The following is a 9,571-nucleotide window of genomic DNA, read 5'->3' on the forward strand; positions in this document are numbered from 1 at the left end:
ATCAATTCAGATGCTACTGAAATCCATCTCCTACCTAGCTTTCTTTTAATCGTAGACAAAGAAATAATATCCTTAAATGCGAAGTAATAGACAATATCATAATTCAATTTCAAACTCCAATCGCTTTATCCAGATTCATTCCTACCCTCCTTTCTCTTTCAAGGCCCATACCAAGTCTCATTTCACCCAAGGGGTTCTCCGGTCATTCAAAAAAAAACTACGGTCTTTTAAGTTTATTCTTTACTTTAACCATCATTAAGAATAAAGATATAAAATAAATACCAATAGAACCCGAAATCGAGGTGAACACGATCAATCTACCTCTTGTGGAAAGCATTTTAGCTTTTCCAACTTGGTATAACCCTTTTCTCCGAAAGGTTAGTTCAACGTCTCTGTTTTATTGCCATTTGCATGAAGCGCTGATCGATGTCGAAAGGTCAATCAAAAACATTTATAAAAATTACCTTTACTAGCTAGGGCAAGTAAGGTGTTGAATCCACAGGGAATCAGTAGAAAGCGCTAATCAAGTTCAATACTTAGTAACTAACTATGCTAGGTGGACAGATGATGTCAAGCAGATTAAATATTGATTTAGTTGTAAAACAATTAAAAGAAAAGTAACCAAACTCCAGGTTTCAGGTTGTGAAGCAACTAGACCAATTGATTATACTTATTTGGAAAACTCGTTTGCTTACACCTATAATCAAAAGACTAGATATTTGACCTTACTGATTGACAGAACTTGATCTGAACAATTGGTTTGGTTGAATAATAACCTAAACTGTTGAATGCACAAACAAACGCAAAAGATTAATCAACCGAATGACTAATCAACTATAGTTCCAATGCAAAGATTCAAAATACAAAAGGTCTTGCTTACAAACACAACCCTACTCCCGGAGATGGTCACAGAAGCTTTAGCCTTGCATCTTCATCTTGAATAGCATGATTATGGTGTGGAAGGATGAAAGCATGGATGATTGTGGTGATTAGTAGGTGTTGGGATGGTGGAAAATGGCTTCCTAATACCCAAAAACAGCTGGGAGAGGTTCCCTTTTTGTAACCTTAAGGTTATATTTATATATGGAGGCAAAAACCTAAAATCCGCGTCTTTTTACGAGCTAGGCCGCAATTTGTGCTCAGAGGACCGCAACTTGCGGCCTCCTTTACCAAAATTCCCTGATCTGCGCCCGTGCATGCGGCCTCTCTTACCATACAGGACCACAAATTGCGGCCCTGACAGCACAATTTGCAGCCTGTATGGTCTTCTTCATTTTTTCTTCATATCTTGACTATCGACCTCATTCATCTTCGTTCTAACTTTCAAATATCATCCCAATAGTTTCCATTAAGCTCCATTTTGGCTCCATTAAGCACCAACACACCTGCAATCATAAAAGATCTCAAAGTAATCGTGTTCGATATATATAAATAGCTAAAAACACACGATATTAGACATTAAAAACGCATTCTTTTACCCACTCATCAAGTGCACAAGTCATCGGCTTGTCGCCTCTAAAAAAAACCTTGAAGCGCTCGCTTTTGGTACAATATTCGCTATATGTAGTCTAAAGCACACAACATAGCGTCGTGTGTCACCTTGGTCCTAGACGCATCTAGTACGTGTGCGCTTTTCTAAACCACGATTAATACTATACTTATATGTTAAACTATACTTAAATGTGTTATCTATTTTTATCCAAACTTTTCATCATTAACATTTAACAATAAGAACATGAATGAATTTAATTAGGAAAAAAAAGGCCCTCAATACCAATACCCTACTTAGAAAGTAATTATACTAGATAAATTAAATTAGACAAAACTATTTGTTGGTAACAAAATTCCTTCGAACATTAATTAACCCTAAAAGGTTGGTGATAGCACACATATTCTATTCGAACACAAAATCCAAACAAGACACCCGGTGCCGCTCTTAGATGTGCAAAACCAGAACCCACTCACCCTATGTGTAACCTAGTCATCCTTCCATGCCATGCAAGCTACAACTTGCCTTAAATTTCTCTGACACCACCACCCACCTCTATAAATCCCACCACCACCACCATCACCATCACAACCCAACCAAAGCAACCAAGATGGCTAAACTCTTTGTTTCCTTGAGCTTCCTACTTCTCATCCATGGCGGCCTTGCGTTACAACCGTACGTTTAGTTTTCCAACAGCAAAACCTAGTGCCAGTTTCAACAAATCAATGCTCTTGTACCCGTTGACCTGAAGGCGGTTACACCGAGTTCTTTTAACTCTGCGGAACAGCAGTTCAATTGTGCAGGTGTAGAGATCATCCGCCGCGTTGTTCATCCACAAGGACTTCTAATTTGCCGTCCTACGTAAACTTCCCTATCCTCTTCTTCGTCGAACAAGGTAAGCATAACCTTACATTGATTAATGTAACATAAACTTATAATAGAAACTTTAACATAAAAACACTTTTATTGCATCTCATGTATGTATTGTGTTATATATTTAGAGCTCGATCTATTGTGTTATTGGGTTTATCTATAACATCTAATACCACACTGCTTCAAACAACCCTCTAAAGGGTGTGTTTGGGTGAGCTTTTAAAATTGCTTTTTTGCTTATTTGCTTTTTGAAAAGCAAAGGCAACTTTTGAAAAGCTTCAATTTGAAGCTTTTAGAGGAGCTTTGCCATAAACAACCTTTTGTTTTTCAATAAACAAATAGCAAATAAGCAAGTTTTAAAAGCTCACCCAAACACCCCCTAAATAGAGGTGTTACGGCCTTTTTAACCAAAAAAATTTGAAGTCTGACCTTTTATGGTCAGAAGACGGCCTAATGGCCGGCCTGGCCATTTTAACAAAAAAAAACTTTAAAGTTTAACCATATCGATGATCAAATGTTCATCCAAGTATTTTGTGGACGACCATTCAATGTTGTAATAGCCTAATTAATTTAAATAATAACATAATTAGAATAAGATAGCTATATCAAACTTTGTCTACATACAAAATTCTAATAAATTAGCTATAAACTTTAATTAATATAGCATATTAATTATATGCTTTTGAATATGTAACAGAAAAGATTTTTGAATGTTGATATCATTCTTTGTTGGGATATATAGGAAGTGGTTTCCAAGGAGTGATGTTGCCTGGCTGCCCGGAGACATTCGAAGTATCGACGGAACAATTCGAAGGACGTAAAGGTGGAAGCTCGTTCACCGATCGCCACCAGAAGATCGAACACTTCCAGCAAGGAGACGTGGTGGTCATCCCTACCGGAGCCGCACACTGGCTTTACAACACGACGGAAAGACGATCTTCTTATCATTGCTTTACTTGACACCACAAACAATGATAATCAGCTTGACCCAAGCCACAGGGTAAGTCAATATAGCCTACATACATTACTTGCATTACGTGTAGCAGTAGTACTAGAAAGCTAACAAAATTTGCGGACTGTTTTGCGAGACCAAATCATGGTTGGACGCTAAATTTGCACTATTAAGATTTTGGTCGCAAATCAGTCGCTGGTTTTATGAATTTATTTTTTCAGCTGCAATTGTCTATTTTTTTAATGCCAATTTTTTCCGGTAACAGTTGTCAGTTTTCTAGTACGGTGCTGCTAAACGTACATCCCTCCCATTTGTTTATACATACCCTTTCCTTAAAGTTTTGTATTAATATGATTAGAACCTTTTTGTTATTCTTTTGTCATTTTGTTATCCTTTATTATCATTATTATTTTCAAAAAACATTTTTTTTCTATTTTTTTTTTTAAATTTCTATTTATCTTTTTATCTATATTAAAAAAGCATTTAAAAAGAAAAAAACAAAAAAAAAAATCGGATATTAGAAAATGTTTTTTTTTTCTTATTTAAAAAACATTCTTTTTCTTGTTTTAAAAAAGATGTTATTTTTTCGTATACTTGTTTTAATCTTTTTGGAGAGCGTTTTTTTAATTAAAAGATAGTTTACATTATTTTATAAAAAATTGTATTACTTTTTTTTTTAAATAAAAGGGTTAAATAACAATATAACATACAACTTGATAACCAAATTTTGCTCTTTTCTTAGGTAACATTAATCTCATGTATCTGAAGCCTGAACCTAGCAAAAAGAAATTTTAAAAATTTGTTTTGAGTACATTTTATAAAAAAAAAATAAAAAAAAAACTAGCTAGAGAAAGTATACAAAACTTTTTTAATACATGTAAAAAATAAACTAACTTTTAATAAGATCTTAAAGAAATAAAATAATAATAAAAATATATAAAAAAAGACTGTAGAACAAAAAATAAAAACTTTTAATAGTTCTTTATTTGATATTTTGAGAAAATTATAAAATAAAATAAGAGGGACTAACAATGTTAATTACAAATGTTAAGAGAAATGAAAGTTCAGGAAAGTGTATCCTTGGCAAAGGAGGGGGGTAACGTTTAGCCTAACCCTTTCTAGTATAGTGTTTTCTTTTATGGTTACAACTGTCCACTTTTCTAATAACATTTTCTTAGTTTTCTAGTAATGAGTATTTTATGTTTACAACTGTCCACAAAGTTATCGTAAATAGTTTAGGTTTTCTAGTACTGGGTATTTTATGTTTACAACTGTCCCGAAAGTTATCGTACAAATGAAATTAATGTGTTAATTATATACGCAAGTAGAATAGTTATATACGCAAGTAGCATAATTTAGGGGTTGTTCAAAGTCGGATATCCGAACTTCGATATCCAAACATTTCGATAGTGGATTTCACTATCCGAATCCGTATCCGAAATTTCGGATATCCGAAGTTCGGATATCCGTTTCGGATAGTGAAACGGATATCCGAATATCTGAAAAAAATAAAGTTTTTCTTTCCTCTTCTTAGCCTTCAGATCCCTTTTTCACCCATCATTAAACAGATCTATATAACAATGGCATCTGCAGTTCTTGTTAACCCATATGAATTCAATAGAGCATCAACAATGAAACCAAAAATAGAACAGGTCGATCGACTTCGTTAATTTCATATTACGAGTCAAAAATATTGTAGTGGTGGGTCGTGAGACGAGAAGAGAACTGAGATCGGAGATGTGAACTAAGTGATGGCAAATGAATTGAGCAGCTTTGAATTTGTTAATGGCGGCTGTCAGTTTTGTATCTGAATGTGTGAATATGAAAGGCAGTTACTTATTTAGGGTTCTCAACATATATTATATTCAAACATAATAAATAATTAAAAAACTATAAAATTTAACTTTCGGATAGTTCGGATATCCGAACTACCCGAATATTTTCAAAATCACTATCCGAATCCAAATCCGAAAATTCGGATATCCGAGATTCGGATTTTACGGATATTTCGGATACGGATTCGGATTCGGATTTTTTTGAACACCCCTAGTATTTACCATTATCTTTTTTCGGTTGCAATTGTCCAGGTTTCTAGGACTGATATACTCTTATCAATATCAAAGTTGTCTAGTTTATAATTAATGTTTGTTGACGTTGTAGAGATTCTTCCTAGCGGGAAGCTCACAAGGAGCACAAATAGAAGTGAAACAACAAAGTTTATGGCAAAGAACAGGTCAACAAGGGCAATCACAACAAACCGGGTCCGAAAACATATTCAAAGCATTCCCAGTTGAAATTATTGCAGCTGTGTTTAATGTAGATCAAGAGACGGCACAGTTGCTCAAGAGTGAGAATGACCAGAGGGGTCACATTGTGTTGGTGGAAGGAGGCATGCAAGTTATTCAGCCCCGAAGTTAAATATTACGATGGTCTTAATGGTCTAGAAGAAACCATTTGCTCAATGAAGTTACGGATGAATATCAATGATCCTTCAAAAGCCGATTTCTACAACCCGCAAGCCGGTCATTGCACAAATCTTAACATCTTCAAGTTCCCCATTCTTAAGGAACGGCAACTCATCGTCGAGCGTGGCGTCCTCAACAGGGTAAGAAAACAATTCAAACTCCACCAAAATGATAATGATGAATGATAAATTATATAGTGTCACCGTACTGGATACCAAACCGCAACAACATACTGTACGTGACAAACGGACAACAGCTAGTGGTGATCCCACAGGGTTTTGCGGTGGTGAAACAAAGCCGGTGAACAAGGGTGGTGTGCACGTGGATATCCTTCAGGGCCAACGACAATTCTGTAATACAGTAACACCTTAGCTGGGAAGAAGTCGGTCATGAGGGCTGTTGCCGTTGGACGTCATAGCAAATGCGTATCAGTTGTGCAGAGAAAGACACGCGTAAACTCAAGTACAATAGGCGGGAATCTGTGATGTTCGCACACGGTGACATATCCTACCAACGTTTTGTTCCCCCCTTGTTCGGTGGTGAGTCGAAGGCTTAAGGTTGTAGTTGGATGGTCGAGAGTACGTACGTTTGTAAAGAATAAAATTAAGGTGTTGCAGTTTGTTGGTCAGTGTCGAGTTGTATGTAAAAGACTACGAGGCCTTGAATGACAATAATAAATGAACCTACGACCCTTAGTTCGTTTGTATGTTAATTAACTTAATTTTGTAGTGATATTGCAGTATAAACTATTTGTCTTAATGCCACAAACATCGAATCATATCTTATTAAACCCAACATTGCATTCTTGAGTTTTTTATTTAAGATTTAGAAAAGAAAAGATAAAAAAAAAATTTCTTTTTTTTCATTCTTGAGTTTTTATTTAAAAAAAAGAGAGAGAATGGAAAGAAAAGTGGGGTTTTTTTTCCTTCAAAAGTTTTCCTGCCAAATATGGCCGGATTGTGAAGAAAAGTTTATAGCTCATTATAATATTACTAATTTACCCTATTTTTAATTCTCTTTTCTATTTTGGCTATGAGGACATAATTGTAAAGTTATCATTTTTTTTTCCTATCTTTTCCTTCCGATCTAACTCAAGAATGTAATTAACACTTTCTTTTCTTTTCTTTTATTTTAACTCTAGAATGCCCTTTAAGTATATAATTTTTTTTTTCTTTTCTTCCCCTGTTCAATCTTATCATTTCTTTTCCTTGTATTTTAAACCGAGAACGCAGATCACACTTCTTATTAACCCAATAACAATTCAAGTGTTCGAAGAAATATAACTGAATCAATCGAACAGGAAATTCAGACTATTAAAACAACGATCTGATTATGTTATCAAACATACAAATTACAATCAAAACAACAAAAGAAACTAGACAGGAATCAACTGAATAAACCCCAAATCAAATGAAGATAAAAAACTGAGACAATTGTAAGAGATAAAGCCCAATAATTAACGATACTCTGATTGATGTAGATTACTCTTGGATCAAAACGATGGTGATTGAGACGCTGGCGACCGACACAAGATGATAAAACCAGATAAAATGAAAGACTCGTAAAATATGGATGTAAACATCCATAAGCCCACGAACACTGCAAGCCATCAGCCTCTCACTTACCCCCACAAATCAGCAAACAAGCCCGTATGCAAAACACAAAAATACATATAAACACAATTATACTTTTGGATACAAATTGAAATTCATATTTTTAAAATTTAATTTATGGTCTTTTTAAGACCACCCTGCACGTCACCGCTCACCATCGCAAGCCATTCGTCCTTGCATCATTCGAGAATAAGAGCATCTTCAATGCTTTGTTTTGGGTCTCAGATTTTCTTCGTGCTTTCATTTATGCATTTTAGCTTTCATTCATGCGTTTTGGTTTTCATTTATGTGTTTTTGGCCGTCATTTATGTGTTTCGATCTCCATTTATGCTTTTTGGCCACCATTTATGCGTTTTGGCTTCCATTGTGTGGATTTTGGCCATTGTTTATGCATTTTGGCATCCTTTTCTACATTTTGGCACCCGTTTATGCATTTTGGCTTCCATTTATGCATTTCGGCGTCCATTTCTTCAATTTAGCCTTCATTTACGCATTTAGCTTCCATTTCTTCATTTTCATTTTCCATTTATGCGTTTTGGCTCCCTTTTATGCGTTTTGGCTCTATTTATGCATTTTGGCCTCCAATTCTTCATTTTGGCATTTGTTTATGTATTTTGTCCTCCATTTATGCGTATTGGTCTCCATTTCTTCAGTTTGGCTTCCATTTATACATTTTGGTTTCCATTTATGCATTTGGATTTTTATTTCTTCATATAAGCTTTCATTTATGCATTTTAGTCTTCATTTATGTATTTTGGCTTTCTTTTATGCATCTTGACCTCCATTTATACATTTTTGCCTCCATTTATTCAGTTCTATTTATGAATGTTGGCTTTCATTTATGTAATTTTAGCTTCAATTGCTTTATTTTGGCCTCAATATACATTTTTGGCTTTCAGTTCTTCATTTTGGCCTACATTTATGTGTTTTGGCTTTCATTTTTTTATATTTTGGTCTTTATTTATGTATTTTGGTTTTCATTTATGCATTTGAAATTCCATTTATGTATTTTTGCTTTCATTTCTTTATTCTATTTCTTCATTTTGGTCTCTATTTATGCATTTTCAATCACACGTAACACTTCTGGCTTCTTTCGAATGCCCCAAAAGCCATATTCTTTTATTTTTAACAAAAATTGAAATTATGCTTATAATAAAAGTATCTTTTTATCCTTTTAATCTATTGAAAACATAAAAAGTGAAACCTTTTACTTATGATGTATGTAATTGGTCCATGTTTAAAATTGTTTTTGAGACATCCATATTTCATGGGACAAAATAAGTTCATCTAAACATCAATATCGATATCATTAAAGCTACCTTGAGACTTTTTATACAGGAACTTGTTCATATATAGTGTAATGAAAGAAAGATGAGCTTTTGCTATGTATTTGGCCAACTAAGATCATCCAGTTACCAAAGAACCTATCACTAACATACATCTAGAGAGAAGGCGCAACAGAGCTTTCTCCAGAGTCAACGACTTCGTTATCTCCCAACCCACATCCCCTATGATCTATGATATAAGAGTCACTTGCTTTCAAAACAAAATTCATACTTTAATTCAGCATTTCATCTCAAACATCATATACATGAAAACCTAATAACAAAATAAATCTACAGATACTAAAAACCATAACGACTACCCGTTCCGTCTAGAAACCGATCGTATGCCACCCTTTTGCACGTAGCTCAGACACCAATGTTGGCATTACCATATCATCTTTTCATAAGCTTCTTCTAGCACTTCAACCTCTCGGTTGGTGGCCAAAGAGGCGTAAGCCGCCACCAACCCACCCTCGTAGTCGCATCCTCACCGCTAGCGGCCTGCTCCAACACAATATCTACTGATGTATTTCCAAAATTCAAAACAAATTTTTCATCTGGAAATATTTCTTTGAGTTGTCTAAGTTTTGAAGGCTTCATAATCTTTGTGCAAATTTCTTCCCACCTTAACATTTCCCGCCCCTTTTATAACCCTACCCGGAAATAAAAGATCCTCTTTGAATCTTAGGTCTGCAGGACTTGATACCTTTCCTGTCTGAATCGTAACATACAGGTATAATAACCGAATGAGTCAAAACAGTTTGGCCAACTAAATATAAACATATTTATCCATTAGTATGTATATAAAAATGCTTCGTTCGTAGTCATGTTCTGGAATAACATCTTATACATAA

The 9,571-nt window shown here is 34.6% G+C and overlaps 1 pseudogene; it reads left to right on the top strand.

The window, feature by feature from the left end:
- Window positions 1–2,099: 2,099 nt before the first annotated feature.
- On the top strand, window positions 2,100–6,335 carry LOC143608132 (11S globulin seed storage protein Jug r 4-like; annotated as a pseudogene).
- Window positions 6,336–9,571: the final 3,236 nt, after the last annotated feature.

The sequence above is a fragment of the Bidens hawaiensis genome, unplaced genomic scaffold (assembly GCF_021521415.1).
Source record: "Bidens hawaiensis isolate Kalapana, Puna unplaced genomic scaffold, B.hawaiensis_p1.1 tig00100081_1, whole genome shotgun sequence".
Classification (NCBI taxonomy): domain Eukaryota; kingdom Viridiplantae; phylum Streptophyta; class Magnoliopsida; order Asterales; family Asteraceae; genus Bidens; species Bidens hawaiensis.